At 49.8% G+C, this 17,135-nt stretch overlaps 1 long non-coding RNA gene across 1 annotated transcript; it reads left to right on the forward strand.

Moving 5' to 3' along the window:
* The first annotated feature begins 1,875 nt into the window (after window positions 1–1,875).
* Window positions 1,876–11,752, forward strand: LOC116667538. Its single transcript, XR_004324359.1, has 3 exons — window positions 1,876–2,170; window positions 10,629–10,635; window positions 11,742–11,752. It is a non-coding gene; the product is annotated as an uncharacterized LOC116667538 (long non-coding RNA).
* The last annotated feature ends 5,383 nt before the right edge of the window (window positions 11,753–17,135 follow it).

The raw sequence follows: 17,135 nt of genomic DNA on the forward strand, positions 1-17,135 counted from the left end.
TAAAAAGCGTTCATGTATAACTGAAAAATTGTCCTCTACCCTGGAATTTGACACAACATTGTAAGATCACTATAACTCAATAAAAAAAATGTTAAAAAAAAAAAAGACCACAAAAACAACAGGATAAAAAAAAAAAGAGCACACAAAAAGCACTAACCACAAAAGAAATGGTGAATAAACTGAGCTACACTAAAATTAAGAATTTCTGTTTATTAAGAGAGAGAAAAAGGTAAACTGCAGAGTGGAAAAAGATATTTGCAGTATAAATTTATGAAAAAGGTCTGTGTCTAGAATATACAGGAAACTCCTACAAATCAACGTGGTATAGAGGATCGAAACAGGAATGAATGATTTCACAGAAGAGGATCTGGAAGTGGTCAGTGCTAAAAGCACAGCTGTATTAGTCACCAAGGAATGCGATTAAAAGCATCCTGCCACATTATAGCACTGCTCACCGCCCAGCAGGGCTCAAGTGAAAAGACAGGAGCCACGCACAGCCGGGGAGACTGTGGCAGGACTCGGGTGCCCAGGCGCTGCTCATGAGTGTGCCCATGGCTACAGCCTCCTTGGAAAACCTGATGGCAATATCTTCCGAAGACACTCATCCCACGACCTGGCAATTCCATCCCCTTGGTACATGCAACAGAAAGTGCATGGATGGTCCCCCCAAATCTTGTACCTGAATGCTCACAGCAGCTTCATTCATAATAACCCAAACCAGAAACAACCCAAAGTCCATCAACAAGAGAATGGATACTTACCTGTGGTGTATTCACAAAATGGAAAAATACACAGCACTGAAAACGAGAAAATCACACCACCACAACAGCATGGACAAAGCTCACCAATGCAAGACGGAGTGAGAAAAGCTAGACACACAGAAAAGGACAAACGTGGGCAGTGCCTGCGGGGGTTTGAGAGACCTCGTGATGGGAGGCCGTGGCTGGGAAGGGCCCAAGGCAGCTTTCTGGGGCTGGTTTTACGGTAGCATCACTTGTGAAAATCCATCCTGTTGTATGTATTTTTGTTGTCATGGACTACTTCAAGAAATTACTTTAAAAAAGTAACAGTAATAATTCAAAAATCAACTCCAAATCCTGTCCCGGAAGAAAGCTGACATGGTGACAGTTTTCCCCAAACGCATCTTTACCTGGGTTAGGATGCATGTCACGCCATACATCCCATGTTGTTTCCTGATTCTCCGTTCCTACTAAACTGGAAGATCCTAAAGGCCGCTTGGCTTGACTGCCTGTGATGATCAGTTTTCTGTCAACACGGTTGGGCTATCGACACAGTTATGCAATCAAACACTCATCCGGGTGCGGCTGTGAGGTGTTTTGTAGATGTGTTCAATCTCCTATAAAGGAGATTATCCTGTATAGTGTGGGTGGGCTGGCTCCCACACATTGAAAGGCCTTAAGAGCCAAACCACTGGTTCCCCAAGAAGAAGAAATTTCGCCTGTGGCAGCACTGTCACCTGGTGGCCTGCACTGCACATCCCAGACCCTGACTCAGGTCAAACCTGGGCTCAGACGCTGGGGGTGCTTCCCCAGGAGGCTGCGGTGTGACCCCAGGTGCTCTATGTCTCTGGCAAGTGCCTCTCTGCTGGCATCTGGCTTTGGAGGTTTCTCCAAATTCTGCCATGATATTTAGAAAAACTAATGACGCGTCATTGACTTAATCCTGAGCCCAGTAACAAAACGAAGAGGCGGCACTCACGCCGTGGAGCCAGACAGCCGGGGAGCTGTCCCGGGTCCCCACTTCGCAGCCTGTGACTGTGAGCAAGTCACTGCACCTCTGCGGCCTTAGCGTCCTCACCTGGAAGCCCAGGTAAAAGTACCTGCCAGAAAACTCATTGTGAGGATTGGAGTGTGAACATGCAAGGTGCTTAACACAGCGCACGGAAGGACGGCTTCGCTAAATGCTGGCTAAGATGATTATTATTTGGTTTTTGTTACAGTAACCCCCCCGTTATCTGTGGAGAATACATTCTAAGTACCCCGGTGGGTGCCTGAAACCACAGAAGGTACAGAACCCTACATATACTGTGTTTTTCCTATGCACATGTACCTATGGTAAAGTTTAATTTATAAATTAAGCACAGTAAGAGATTAACAATAATAACTGATAATAAAATAGAGCAACTATAACAGACTGTAATAAAAGTTATGTGACTGTGGGCTCTTTCAAATATCTCATCATACAAATTTAATGACATTTCCCACCCTAACTACGCACTTACACGCTGTGGTTGTAACTTTTGCAGTTTGAGGTGCGACAACAAAACAACCTGAATTTCTTTTTTCTTCTTTGCAATTTCACAGACAGTGGATTTTTTTTTCATACTATAGATCTTAGCAACCTCATCATACGATTTTTTTTTCTTTCCTTAAGCGGAGAACTTAATTTGGTTTCATTCACAACTCTCCTTATCTCTTTCATCACCAAATCAAATCAAGGGGTGTACTGTGGACCCCAACAGGTCTCTGAGCAATGGGAAGGGTGGAGAGACATTCGTGCACAACCTCTGTTACTGCAAGGATGCTGCACGTGCGTTTGGTGCTCCCTCAAAGCTGACGTCACCTTGGCTTTTCCTTGTGGGGAGGGTATGGCTGAAACTTACCATGCACGAGGTCCTGGGTTCAATCCTCAGTACCTCCCCTAAATATAAGTAAATAAATATACCTAATTACCTCCCCTTCATAAAATGTGGCTTTTCCTTTCTATGATGAAAAGGCAATGGGATAGTGGCTGCACCAATTTACATTCCCACCAACAGTGTACAAGAGTTCCCTCTTCTCCACATTCTTGCCAAGATTTGTTATTTATGTTCTTTTTTGATAATGGCCATTCTGACAGGTGTGAGATGATATCTCATTGTGATTTGGATTTGCATTCCTCTGATATTAGTGATGCTGAGCAACTTTTCATGTTCCTGTTGGCCGTCTGCATTTCCTCTTTTGGAAAAATGTCTGTTCAGTTCTTCTGCCCATATTTTAAATGGGGTGGTGGGTGGTTGTTTGCTTTTTAATTGAAGTACAGTCGATTAAAAATAAATACACTTTAGAAAAAAAGAAAGAAAAGGCAGTGGGGCATTTACACGCACACACACCATCTCTTCTCCTGAGCCTGGGTTTTCGGTGATAAACAGAGTGGAGGCATCAAGCACATCCCCCTGCTGCACACACTGCGGAGACATCAGTGGTTCTGTTCAAACATCAAAAATATCTACAAGTCCCCGTGGGCGGGCTTTACTGCTGTCCCACCTGGTGTGCAGCTTATGACGAGGAATTCTGCCAACTGTATGTCACACTTTCTGAATGCAGAGCCTTGGGCAGTGTACTCGTGTACAACCAATGCCACACACTGGGCTGCTTAAACAACAGAAATTTATGTTCTCACAGTTCTGGAGTCCGGGAGTTCAAGATCGCTGTGCTGGCAAGGCCGGATCCTTCTGAGGCCTCTCTCCTGGGCTTGTAGCCCACTGCCATCTCCCTGTCTTCCCATGGTCTCCCCTGTGTGTGCGTCTGTGTCCTCATCTCCTCTTTCTGTAAGGACAGCCATCACAGGGGATTAGGGCCCCACACCCCATGACCTCATTGAACTGAACCATCTCATTAAAGACCTTATCTCCAAGTACAGTCACATTCTAAGGTGCTGGGGGTTCAGACTTCAACTTATGAGTCTGGGGAAGAGCAGGGACACACACTTCAGCTGATAACAGACAGGTTTTCCTACTTTCTTAGCAACAGCGTGACTGGCTTCTCTTTTCTTACGAGAAGAAAGAGCACGTTGAACGGCTTCTCTATGGTTTGGACATCTTCTCTGCCTTTATTGTCAAAATTCATCAGTTTTGTGCTTGAAAGAATTATTATCTTTTTTTGCTTGTTCCAGAAATAGCCCTATGGGTTTACCCAGTATCATCTTTGAAAATGAGCTCCCACCACTCGTACACTAACTGACAAAAGTTGCATCAATCACTGCACTGGGATCCAGGGCCAGATGGACCTGACAGAACCACTGTCCACTCCGCATCGGCATCCTTCCTCCTTGCTCCTTTCTTCTCTAGCTGCTTTGTGGAAGCATCGCACCTGCGGTTTTGCTGGCCCTGAACATGCAGACCCACACACTCTCTGCCTTTGCATTGCTTTCTTACTCCTGTATTTATGTTACAACATCATTCTGGGTTAGAATTAGAATTAGAATTTACACGTCTTATTGCATCCTGACATTTATGCCTTAGTGCATTGCTTTGAGCCATGTATTCCATCTCTGAGTTTTGGGGCTATAATGCAATACCTCAGTAACAAAGAAAATGCAAACAACACGTGTAAACTCTAACAGGCAAATGATATGAAAATGCGGCAGCTGAGGGGAACTGGCCACCAGCGCTCAATTGCGTCCTTCAAGGACCTGATGATTATTAAGAACATGGGGAGATTTCTGTGAGTCGTCATCATCAATCTTACATCACACATTGGTGAAATTTATGGAACAGATTTGTATTTGTTGCTCTTTTCTCTATCAGCGTAAACTCCCCGAAGGACCCTTGGATAAGCAAATCAGAATCTGCCCAGACTCAACTTGGGAGCAACCCTGTGCTCCGGCGATGGGAGGAAAAATCCAGAGTGGCCTCTGCCTTCAAGGTCTTACGATCTTTCATGAACATGTACACTGCAAGAGAGAGGCTGTGAAGATGAGGCCATGATGCAATGGGGAGTGGGGAGTGGGGCGAGCCAGGCTTTGGCATCCAAAGACCTGGGTCCTAATCCCAGCTCCACCATATACTAGCTGTGTCATGAACTCCCCCACCCAACTGTCTGGTTCCCACCGAGCACCAGCTCTTATGGGACCACCCTCAGGCTGCTCTTGATTGTCAAGTTGGGTGGGTCCTGAATGGAGCAAAGCCAATCAGAGCCCTTTCCCGGGAGTTTATTCGAGCCTGAAGCCAGGAGGGCTCATGGAGAGGGAGCTGCAAGATGCAGTGCTCAGAGCCTTCTTCCTGCTTCTGTCTGGCAAAAAAGTCACCTGGGGTGAAAGAGGATAGAGCCAGGTGGAGGGTGACATGAGGAAATTCTGCTGGCCCTAGAGAGCCTACTTCCAGTTTCTGAGGCCCCCTTGCATCTCTGTCCTCTCCGTATTTCAGTTTCACTGCCCAACTCTTCCCTGGGGACTAGTAGGACCCCACACGGCAGCCCCTTCTCTCACTCACCCTGTTACGGAAACGACAGGCCAGTCAAGACACAAGCACCACTCGGAGGGCTGGAGTACTCAGATGTATTACGCCGGCGGGCTCAGAGGGGCTTCTGCTCCGAAGCTCTGAGCACCTCCAAGACTGTGCGCATGAGGTTTTATTGGGTAAAGTACAAGCTTGGGGTATTCGGCCAATAGGCATGGAACAGCTTTAGCAGCATTATCATCACAAAAGTGGAGGCGGGGAGGCAGCAAACCAACATTCCAAAGCCAGATATGTATCTTTGAAAATCCAGCTGGCTAGCAAAAAACATGAACAGCAAACCAACACTAATTAACCTAGATCGACAAGTTAGTCCAGCAGAACTCAGATCGGTATTCCAATACTTAGATTTGTGAGTTATCTTGTTAGCCCAGCCCAGCCTCTCCTTCACATTCCTAGACTTGTGAGTTATCTTGTTAGGCCAGCCCAGGTTTTTCCTTCACAACCCCACCTGGAGGACGCCCTCAGCATTTGCCACAATCTCCCTCCCCAACCTCATTAACAAAACAACAGTTTTGGTGAATAAAGCTGGTTTTACAGGACATTCACAAAGTGAGATGGCAGCCAGCAGTCATCCAGTTTTCTGTTCTCTCTCTCTCTCTCCAACACCCCCAGCCCCCAGCCCGCACCCCCACGGACCCTGTCCCAAGCTCTCTTCACTCCCTGTACCACCTCCAGAGTCTCCTCCTTTTATCTCTGTGTCCACGTGCAGCAATCCAGCTGCACAAGGCCACTGCCACAAGCCCCAGAGTCCCCATAGTGACTGCCTGTGGTTCTCCATCGTGACTTCAATCAACTAAAATTTGGACTGTATCAACTTTTGCCCCAATTCAATGCTGAATTCTCCTCTGCTCAAGCCCCTGCATGAATATCCACATACCTTTAGCTTAAAATTTCCCGTTTTGCTATTCAGGGAGACACTGCTTTGCGAAAGGTCCCTGGTGTTCTCCTTGCTTGCTGCAAGTAATAAATCCTTCCTTCTCTCGGTCTTCGGCTTGGCTGTCTTGGGCTCAACACTCATCAGGAGGTGAACCCAGGTTTTGGGTAGGAGTGTTGCGGAGAGATCGGCCCCGGCCCCTGATGGGCCAAATAACCCAGAGACAAGGTCTTGGATCTTAGAAGAAAAGAGGCAATTTCATGCTTTGCTGGGCAAAGGGGACTCACAGCAGGCTAGTGCCTTCAAAACTGTGAACCCCCCTTGGGGATGGAGTGGGGTGGTTACATAGCCATAGCTCAAACAATAAAGCATTGATAACAATCAACAGATTCATTTTCTCATCAGAAGACTTAGAATGGCGTCATGATGCCTCCAGGCGATCCAGTTCTACAGAGGCCAGCAGTTAGATACCTTCATCTCGTAAGCACTCAAGGTGTGGTCTTCTTGGTAATTCAGGCTATTTTGTAAGATTACAGTTCTGTGACCTTCTCCTTGGAAAAGGACTCAGAAACCAAGCATGATTATTACTTTCAATTACTGGAATAAAATAGAAACAGTAAGATCAATAGCTTTAGTGTTAACAACGGGCCTGGAACTGTGAGTAGCAACCTGGTCAGTCAGGTCAGTTGACTGTTTTGAGGGCAAGCATAAGAATAAGCAATCTGTTAGCCTAAGTGCTGGCCATTTTATTAATCCTCCCTCAGGAGCTCCACACAGAGAGGCCGTGCAGTGTTCCCACAGGCACCTGTGGCCCTCCCCCGGCCCCCCGGTACATATGGCTATGCTGCCCGCTGGGCCCGGCTCAAGAAGACCTGTAGCGGGGAGAGCCCACCCTGACAGCCCAGTCGCTAGGGAGTCTCAAGGGGCCAAGACACTTGTTTCTGTCAGGGAGTCAAATACAGTTGGGGTCAATCTTGGGAGTCTTGACCCTGATGCAGGAAAACGGATGTGGGCTGTGAGAAGGGCCATGTCCCAGGTCTCGGTTGAGCCCCTGGGACTGTGCCCCGCCAAGCTGTGGGTCCTTGGCTTCGCATCAGGAAAGAATTCAAGTGCGAGCCACAGTTCAGCAAAGGTAGATTTACTTAGAGAGAAACACACTGCATAGAGTGTAAGGCAAGAGAAAGGCAAGGAAAGAGGGGTGGGCATTGGGTGCTCAGGTTAAAGCAAAAGTAGGTACACACTCTATAGACAGAGTGAGGGCCATCTCCAAAGAGGAGGGAGTGACAAAGGGTCTCTAGGCATGGTGTTGCCAGTTTTTATGGGCTCAGTAGCTTCACATGCCTACAAGTGGGACCATTCCAACTGTCCTGGGAAAGGGGCTGAGATTCCCAGGAATTGGGCCACTGCCCATTCTTTGGCCTTTTGTGGTTAGCCTTGAGACTGTCATGGCGCCTGCAGGCATGTTATTTATCATGCTGTTACAATGAGCATATAATGAAGCTCAAGGTCTGCTAGAAGTCACACCTCTTAATCCTTAAGGCCAACTAGGAGTTGAATCTTCCATCATTTTGGTGAATCTTCCACCTTTTTGGTGTTAGATTGCTGTCATTCTTCGAGTGGCTGTGCCCTGCCCCCTTCCCTCCCGTCTCAACCCCACATCCTGGTGGCTGGGGCCTTCCCTTAGCTCCTGAAGGGCGACTCAGGGTGAGGCCTCTACGTATTGCCCAGTCCTACTCAAAGACTGGAACAGGTCATCATGTCCTCGTCCCAGTCCTGGAATGCCCCCCTTTTGTCCCTAAATTTGTCTCCCCACCTGCCTGCACAGCCATGGCCAAGCCCGCTCCATGGGGAGGGACTTAGGGTGTCTCTGTGATGTCTGTTGGGTGGGGACCAGCCTCCAGGCCAGACCCTGCCAGCCTCAGTGCCACCAAGGTCCACCTTGATTGCAACCCCTGAAATGCAGTTTTGTTCTCACTCAGCAGCCCACTGCCTCTCACTTCCTCTTCCTCTTCCTAAATTAGCCTTATTTAAAATGGAAGAGGACCCTGTGGGGTCCTCCCTGGTACAAATCCTTTCCATCTCCCATTTATTGTTTGTAGGAAATACATTTCATTTAGCCTCCTTGATCTTCCCCAGTTTCCAAAGGGCAGATTCAAAGAGCTGCTGATTAGGGAAGAGAAGGAGTGCTGAGACAAGGGAGGAACATTCAGGAAACAACGGTGCAGCCTCAGGGCAGGTCCTGTCTCTTTCTCAAGGGATACTCGTAACAATATCTTTGAGCTCTTCTGCAGGAACTAAGGCTCCCTCTGAGGTGGATGATGGCAACTTTAGACTGAGTCCAAGATTCTTGGAGCACTGCCCTGTAACCTCACCACTAACCAATCAGAAGAGAGTCACACACTCTGCAGCTCTCACCCCAGATTTTGCCTATAAAAACTTTTGCCCAAAACCCATCAGGGAGTTTGGGTGTTTGGGGCACCAGCCACCCATTCTCCTTGCTTGGCCCTGCAGTAAACCTTTCTCTGCTCCAAACTCCATTTCTGTTTGGCCTTACTGTGCGCTGGGCACAGGAACTTCCGTTTGGTAACACATTGACGAGGGAACTTCAGGAGTTAGGTGGCCTCCTGACTTCTGGTAAAGTCCAGTTTCCTAGGGAAGTTTCTATCTAAGCTACTGCCCCCGGGTCACCTTCTGCCAGACCCGGTTCTCCAAGTTGACCCCACCTCCCCACCTCCTATTATGCCGTGGGGCTCCCAGCAGGAAAGAGAAACCTGTGAATCCCAGTAACTCCCAGTGCTGGCATGTCCTTGCAAGGGCTGTTGGGCATTAAGCCCCAGGGACAGGGCTTTGTGACTTTGAGTCTCGAGACCCCCAGTCCTCCCTCGGGGTTTGTTACTAGTATACCTCTGAGCCCTGTCACACAGGGACATTTGGGGCTCAGGGAAGGGGACACTGAGTCTCCTCTCCAGGCACTCCCCACCACCTGTGCATGATTCCAAGACCCACCTGAGTTTCCCAGCAATCGGCCTGGGTAGGGGGGTGCTGTCTTGGTGGCATCCCAGGCCAGCCTGAATCAGTAGCATTGTCTGCTGTTGCTCTCCTGTGCTGAAGTCAGACACCATGTTGTCTGGATTCAGCTCAGTCCAGGATATTATGGGGAAGTTTCTTGAACTTCCTTGACAAGTGACTATCCCCAGCACTGAGCCAGAGGGGCATTTATACAAAGCCCAGGGAGCTTGAAGCTTGTAACAAGCCCTCGGAGGTGCCCTGAGGATGCGTCCACGTGGCTGGCCGCTTTTGTAACATTTGGGAAAGTAAGACATTCTTTTTGTCATCAGATAAGACCACTGGCTCTTTCCACTCTGACCTCATCCCCTTCAACATCACCTCTGTGCGTGGGGCTGGCTTTGGCCTCAGCATGGGCATTTTGGAAATCCAGCTGTAGGAATGCTGAGTTGAAGGGTATTTGCTTTGGGTTGAGTGGAATACATTTATGTGGTCTGCGTTCCCCACTGGGTGTCCCCAAACACAGCCACCCAAATAGTATCCTATGGCGATCAATGGACAGGCCATGAAGAGAAGTGGGTAATGGGGGGGAAAGTACAACATTTAACAATGAACAATGGTTAACAAAGGTTGAAACCATACAAGCCAGAACCTAGATGGTGAAACATTCTTCCAAACACCAGGCAGGTCAAAGAGTACACAGGGAATCTGATCCTCATGGATGTCTGGTCCAAACTGTCTGTAGTAAAAACAAAAAATTTCAATTAACCATGCTGGAGGAAAGGTGGAATTGACGTTCTAGTCTCTCAATGAAAAATGGTATTACAAATTGTCATTTCACAAAGAGGTGATCAAAAAGTACTGAGGGGGAAGTAACAATGGAAAAAAATACACTAAAAAAATAACTAAAGTGTTATGTTAAGTTTTTGGATCTAATTATGCTTATGCTATTTATTATATTTTTAAGTTTTGCAATGTGTCCTGATTTCTTTACTCTTAATATGCACTTTCATATTTAATTTTATATTAGCAGGTTTTTTTTTTTTCACTTAAAGTAGCATCTAAACAGTCCACTTACTGTCCAGCTGTCCCCCTCCTGAGGGGGCACTGCCAGTCTGGGGGTAGTTCCGGCCATTTACCTGGGGACAGGGGTGTGTGGGATCCCCAGGGTCAGGTGGGGTGGTCTCCCTCCATGTTGCTGACAGTTACAGGGAGGGCTTGCTTTTGGCTCAGTGCCAGCGGGCTTGGTTTAATCCAAGATACAGCTGGGTGTTACTCAGGAGTTAAAACTCCCAAGAAGCCCCGAGTGTAATCAGGCTTTGTGAGGCCCCGTGGGCAGCCTGGCCCGCTGCTGGCCCCCCGCCTGCTCCGGCTGTGAGACTCCCTTCCTACAAGAGACACAGGGCAGGAGGTGGGCTGAGCCCAGAACCACGTAGCTGGCGCCGGCTCTGCTGCGCTCCAGTGCCCGTCCTTGGGTGCCTCCTTGTGCCTTGGTTTCCCTTTATAAAGACAGATGGTGGTGTTCCTCCCACACAGAGCCTTGTGAGGGTGAGATAGGTCAGTGATGCCTGGTATCTGGCTAGCTCTGCAAGACTGCGATAAACAAATGCTCCATGAGTTAACCACCCTTATTGACCCTTCAGCTGGATGAACCCAGGACCCCATGCCTGCTGAGCTATACACACACCCTTACTTTGTCTGTATTTCCAAGAGCTTCTTCTTGTTCTCTAATAGTTTTGTTTTATAGATTTCCATGCTTAACAGGTGCAGTATCTTTTCCTTCTTTCTGAGGATTCTAATCATAGTTAAAAATTTTTTTAATCTCCTGCATGATTTCTTGCCTCTACATTGCCCTGTTTATAACTGTTTTCTTGGTGTTCATTTTTCATATTATACTCATGCCTCAAATGTCTGGTGAGCCTTAGCTGTCCACTTCCATTTAAGAAAGAAGCACCAAGTTGCTTGGACACGATGCCCGCTGCTGGGGTTATTGGTTGTGGGAGTCACTGTATGGTAGACCAGTTGGACTGTTTTAATGGGAGCCCTGCTGATGCCAGTACCTGTGGGTCTTTTCTCTTAGGTCACTCAGATTTCCAGAGAAGGACATTACAGTGTCCTAGGTAGGGGACAGCAATCTAGGAGCCAAGGGGGAGGACGATGAGTTTTATGCAAGGTAAAATGGTCCCCAAAGATGTCCATGCCCCAATCCCTAGAACTTGTGAATATGCTATGTTACAAGACAAAAGCAACTCTGCAGGTGTAATTAAGGTTATGGACCTTAAAATGGGGAGAGAGATTTTCCTACATTACCCAGATAGGCCCGATCTAGTCACACGAGCCCTTACACACAGAGGACTTTCTCTGGCTGGAGGCAGGAGATACACAGGAGATGTCAGAAAGAGTCCCAGTGTGAGAAGGATTCGATGCGCTGTTGCTCTGAAGGAGGCGTCCTCTGCCGGGACTGGGGAGCCTCGAGTTGCTCAGGGCAGCCCCCGCTGACAGCCAGCAAGACAGCAGGGCCTCCGTAAGGAGCCCTCCCACACTGCTGGCGGGAATGTAACCACCATGGAGGACAGCATGGAGGTTCCTTAAAAAATTGAAAATAGTTACCATACGATCCAGCAATCCCACTCCTGGGCACGTATCCACAGAAAACTCTAATGTGAAGATACATGCACCCCAATGTTCAAAGCAGCACAGCTTACAATAGCCAAGACATGGAAGCAACCTAAATGTCCATCCACAGATGACTGGATAAAGAAGATATGGCATGCATACACACACACACACACACGAATATTACTCAGCCATAAAAATGAAACAATGCCATTTGCAGCAACATGGATGGACCTAGAGATTACCAGACTAAGTGAAGTAAGCCAGATAAAGACAATGATATCATATGATATCATTCTATATGTAGAATCCAAAAAAAAAGTACAAATTTTATTTACAAACCAGAAATAGTCTCATGGACATAGAAAACAAACTATGGTTACCAAAGGAGAAAAATGGAGAGAGGGATAAATTAGGAGTTTGAGATTAACATACACACACTACTATATATAAAATAGATAAACAAGGACCTACTGTATAGCACAGGAAACTATATTCAATTTCTTGTAATAAGCTATAATGGAAAAGACCTGGAAAAAAATGTGTGTGTATATGTATAACTGAATAGCTTTGCTGTACATCTGAAAGTAATGTTGTAAATCAACTACACCTCAATAATAATAATAAAAAAAAACCCTGGAGTCCTATAGGAGTCCTGTGGTCCTATAACCACAAGGAAGCCGATTCCACCAACAACCTAAATGAACCTGGAGGCAGACTCCTCCCCAGATCCTGCGGAGAGGAACACAGCCCCGTTCAGCAGGCGTTAGGCCACCTCCAACATCCCTTTGACTTACATGGGGGACCAGAATATGCCACTTTGGCATAGGGAGTATTTTGAGCTGGAGGATCAACAGATGCAGAAGGATGTCCTCCTTGGGCCTCCCTCAACTGGCTAAAAGCAGAAACTTCTGAAAAGTGGGGCGGCGAATCCCCTCTCCCAGGGAAGTTTCACAGACACAAAGAAGATGGAATGTCCGCGTCGAGGTGGACCTACAACCTCGCTCTGTTAGTTTCCCCTCCCACAGTCTGTCACCCTTGAAAGCCCCTTTCCTATGTCACTTCTCTAAGGACTTTTTATTTTGTTGTTAAGCTGCTATAGAAGCCCTGGTCCTACCACAGGTGTCCCCAGTTCACATGTTAACACGCTGCTGTTTGCTTTTCTCTTGTTTATTTGCCTGTATTCAGTCTAATTTTACAGGGCCCTAGCCGGAGAACCCAGGAGGGTAGAAAGAAAAAGAATTTTTCCTCCCCTACACTTACCACACTGAAGCTAGAGCCGTGCTTGGGTCTGTCAGAGCCTCGCCTCCAAAGCCTGAGGAACATGGGAAGTGAGCGGGACAGAGGTCCATCTGAATGGTGATTGCGTTTGGGGAATGCGAGGGGCACAGGGAGCCTGCTGGGGTGCCAGAGGGTGGTTACACGGGTGTGTGCTTGAGAGCACGTGGCAGGTGTGTCAGCAAATGAGTGAGACTAGTGTAGCGAGGCCACATGGCAGCGGGAGGCCCCAGGCTAATGCCCCTCGCCCCCACCAGGTACCGTGTGGCTCTGTGCCTCTGCTGCTTCCTCCGTGAAGGGGCAGTGATGCCTCATCTGCCTGCGGAAGACAACCTGCCTCCCCCAAGGGTCCAGGGCCTCACGCCTACTGTGTGCTGCAGGCCCCACTACGTGCCTCATACACTTTCTGTGATTCCTTCCAGTGGCCGCGAGGTGGTGGGCGCTGCTCTTCCCCCGATTTGGATGACAAAGCCATGAGACGATCATTGCCCCTCATAGCCTGTCCACCTCCTGAACCAGCTCTTAACTACCACCTGCGAGGCCTCCTTCCTGGCAGAGGGGCCCCTGGGGAAAGGCCCAGAGGAGAGACAGAGCCTGGCTGCCCTGGGGCCTGTGAGGGGCAGGGCGGGAGGAGCCCTGAGGGTCTGTGGGTCACTCTGAGGAGCTCAGGACTCGGGAGAGCAGAAGGAGCTGGTGGAGGGAGTCGGCTGGGAAGACAGGAGCCGCCTGCGCGTGTGAGCGGGCAGCTGAGGAGGGGCCCCCGGCTGCGGAGTCCTGGCTGGAGACAACGGGGGCTCCGGTCAGGTGGAGGAAGTAGGGTTGGGGACACTCAGGAATTAGGGTCTACAAACCGATGTCTGCTTGCATGTGGAAGGTGCGGGCAGCGGCAGGGTGGCCAGAGCAGCCGGGCAGGTGCCTGGCAGGTGCTGCCTCTCACCAAGGCCCCAGCAGTCTTTGGAGGACCAGGTGGGGAGGTGAGGGAGGAGGCTGCCTGCACATGTGGGGTTGCAGGGCCTTGTTTGAGGGAGGGGTGTCTGGACATTCCCCAGGCCTAAACTCAGGCCAAGCCCTGGGTTCCTCCGCCCCAAGCCCGCCCTGGGCCACCTGTGCCTGTTGTGGGCACAGCCTCAAAGGAGGTCAGCGTCTATGCCTGCGGTGTGTGGTGCAGACTGGGGCCTGGCTAACCAGCTGACGGGAAGGTCAGAGGGTGCAAGAGAGGGACGGGGAGTTCCGGAGACCCAGACCATGTCTGGTGCAGGTGGCAGCGAGGGGACGGTGTCAGAGAGGAGTGTCCTGGTGCTGCAAGTCAGCACCAAAGCCTAGGGGCAAGGCTGGGATACCAGCTGTCAGGGGGCCCATGACCCAGCGCCTCAGGCATGGAGAGGGACCAGCACAGAGGGAGGGAGGCCAGGGGAGGGAGCCTGTGTGGCCAGAGGGACCCTGGTGTCTCCGTCCATCTGTCCATCTGTTTGTCCGTACCAGGCCCACGGCTGGTGTTCCTGCCACTGTGCTCTTGTTTTTGGTGCAACAAATAACTTGCGCAAGTAGAACGATAAGAACTACAAATAAAGGGAAAGGGGCCTGAAATGGAAGGGCCAGGAGAGCACAGGTGCCTTTGTAAATGGATCACACGACTCAGTGCAAACAGCGGTATCTGAGCCGCATAAACACGGAGAGCAGAGCCATTTTCAGGTCTGGGAGGAAGGTCAGCAACCCCACATCCGAGAGCGGGAGCACCCCTGGGAGAGGGCTGAGGCCTCAGGGTCTGACCCTGGGAGGTCAGTCACCCGAAGTCCCAGTGGCAGACCCAGACCCCAAGGCTGGGTTTCCCAAGTCCTCTTGCCCCACTGCCACCACCCACCACGCGTCCCAGGAAGTTGTCACTCATCTGCCCACCTTAGCAACCTGCTTTTTATGGCAATGGGCCTGTCGGGCTCTCGTGGGCAGGGAAAGGGTCATGAACAAACCAAAACGAGTGGAGGTGATAGATGGCTGGGAAATGTGCCTCAAATAGGGAGTGTGAGGGGTTAAAGGTGCTGGGTTCGGGCTCCACCCAGTTCCTGGTCTGGCGTCTTCTCCTGCCAACCTGCACAGCACCCTCCCCAGGGCGGGGTTGGGAAGACGAAGCTCCTTCATTCAAAGTGCGTTCTGGGGGCGTGCCAAGATGGCGAAGTAGGGAGACTCACAGCTCGCCTTCTCCCACAAATGTACCAAGAATTACATCTACAAACCCACTGAATCGCACAGAACACCTACTGAACTCTGGCAGAGTGTCTCTCGCTTCGAAATACAGGAGGATTCTCACAAAATCCAGTAAGAGAAAAAAGAAAAAGTAAATTGGTGTGGGACCAGTCCTGCGGGGAGGCAGCAGCAAAGAGAGAAAGGCACCCTCACGCTGGGACGCCCCCCTCTCCAGCCGAGAGGTCAGCAGGGACAGAGCGGAGCTTCCGAGGCTCGGAGGAGACAGAACTGAGGGAAGCTGGCCTAGTGGAGCCCTGTGATCCCCAGCCCTAGACGCAAGCTGGCAGGGACCGGCTGCTGGAGATGGTGAGGAGCCCGGGCAGAGGGCTGCGGCCCACTGCACAGCGGCAGCCTCAGGGAGCTGGAGGGCAGTCTGAGCGCTGACGAGGGGTGTGTGCGGAACAGAACAGCCCGGGGCCCCCATAAAAAAGCACCAGGGCTGGTGTGCGTGAGGGGGAGGTGTGCAGCACAGCTGCTCCACAGCCGTCTCCGCTTGGGCCAGTGTGGGTGTGTTCTCGCGAGAAGAGGGGTGGGGCTTGGTCATAGCCATCACTGCTGCGTGGCTAAAAGCTGAGGCCATGCCTAGTGGCTCTGGAACGTCACAGGCAGGACAGATCTGTTTACAGCCCCAGGCGGAGAGGGCGGATTTGCTCTCTGGACCGTTTGTGGACCATTTGTGGACCCGTGCGCCGGTACAAACAGGCAGTGAGTGGAGTTCCTGCGCACAGCGGGGGTGAGTACGGTATCTACCACAGGCCTGCGCACCGCGCTGCATGCGGAGGCGGGGCCGGGGTCTGCCGCTGTCCCTGCTGGCGCACCACGGATTTAGGCGTGTGACTGCACGCTCCCTATGGCAGGCCCTAGCGCCTGTCATTGGCAGATCTGTGCTGGTGGTTCCTGGGTCCCAGAACCTGGGGGACACCAGAGTGGGAGGCCAACATTCCCACCGCTAAGGCGGGGACAAATGCAGCGTCAATAAAGAGTACTTTCTAAGCCCACATAACACGTGACAGACAACACCAGAGGGCACTTCCCAGTGGACATCTCCAGCAGAGGTGCACTCAGCAACTCTTCTTCCCAGATGAAGCGCTCCAACCCTGCCTACCACACACCACAGCTCAGAAATGGGTCTAGGAGCTTCTATTCCAGCAACAAGGGAGCAGACTGGGTCCTGTCAAGGCTGTGACAACCACAGAACTAAAAAGGAGGCCAAACTCAACAACAGTCAGGGCAGGCTCTGATCACAACACCAGCCACACCCCCAATCAAAGAGGTAACAGCCAACACACGTGGAAGACAGACGTGGAGACCAGCCACACTGAGAACAGCCCTCGCTACAAAACTATTATGCACACAGTCTACACAGGAATGCTGCCACTTCAAATACAAAAAATAAAACAGCCCTTCAAGACCACAGTAGGTGACTGACGCTTCTCAATCCACAGAGCCAGAGAAATATAAGTAACATGAAGAAGCAGAGGAACCTCTGCCAATTAAAAGAACAAGAGAAGTCCCCTGAAAGAATGAACAGTGAGATAGACCTTGACAGTCTACTAGGTCATGACTTCAAAAAGGGGGTGATAAAAGCACTGAAGGAAGTAAGAGAGACTATGAATAGAGACAGAGAATACTATGAAAAGGAAATAGAAACTATAAAGAGGAGCCAATTAGAAACAGAAAACTCTATGGCTGAGTAAGAGCTGAGCTGAAAGCTGTCAAAAGCAGACCAAATAATGCAGAGGAACGAATACGTGACTTAGAAGACAGGATAACAGAACTCACCCAATCAGAACAGCAGATAGAAAAGCAAGTAAAAACCAACAAAAGCAATATAAGGGACCTAGGGGATAACATAAAGTGTGCCAACCTACACATAATAGG

The sequence above is a fragment of the Camelus ferus genome, chromosome 12 (assembly GCF_009834535.1).
Source record: "Camelus ferus isolate YT-003-E chromosome 12, BCGSAC_Cfer_1.0, whole genome shotgun sequence".
NCBI classification, from domain to species: domain Eukaryota; kingdom Metazoa; phylum Chordata; class Mammalia; order Artiodactyla; family Camelidae; genus Camelus; species Camelus ferus.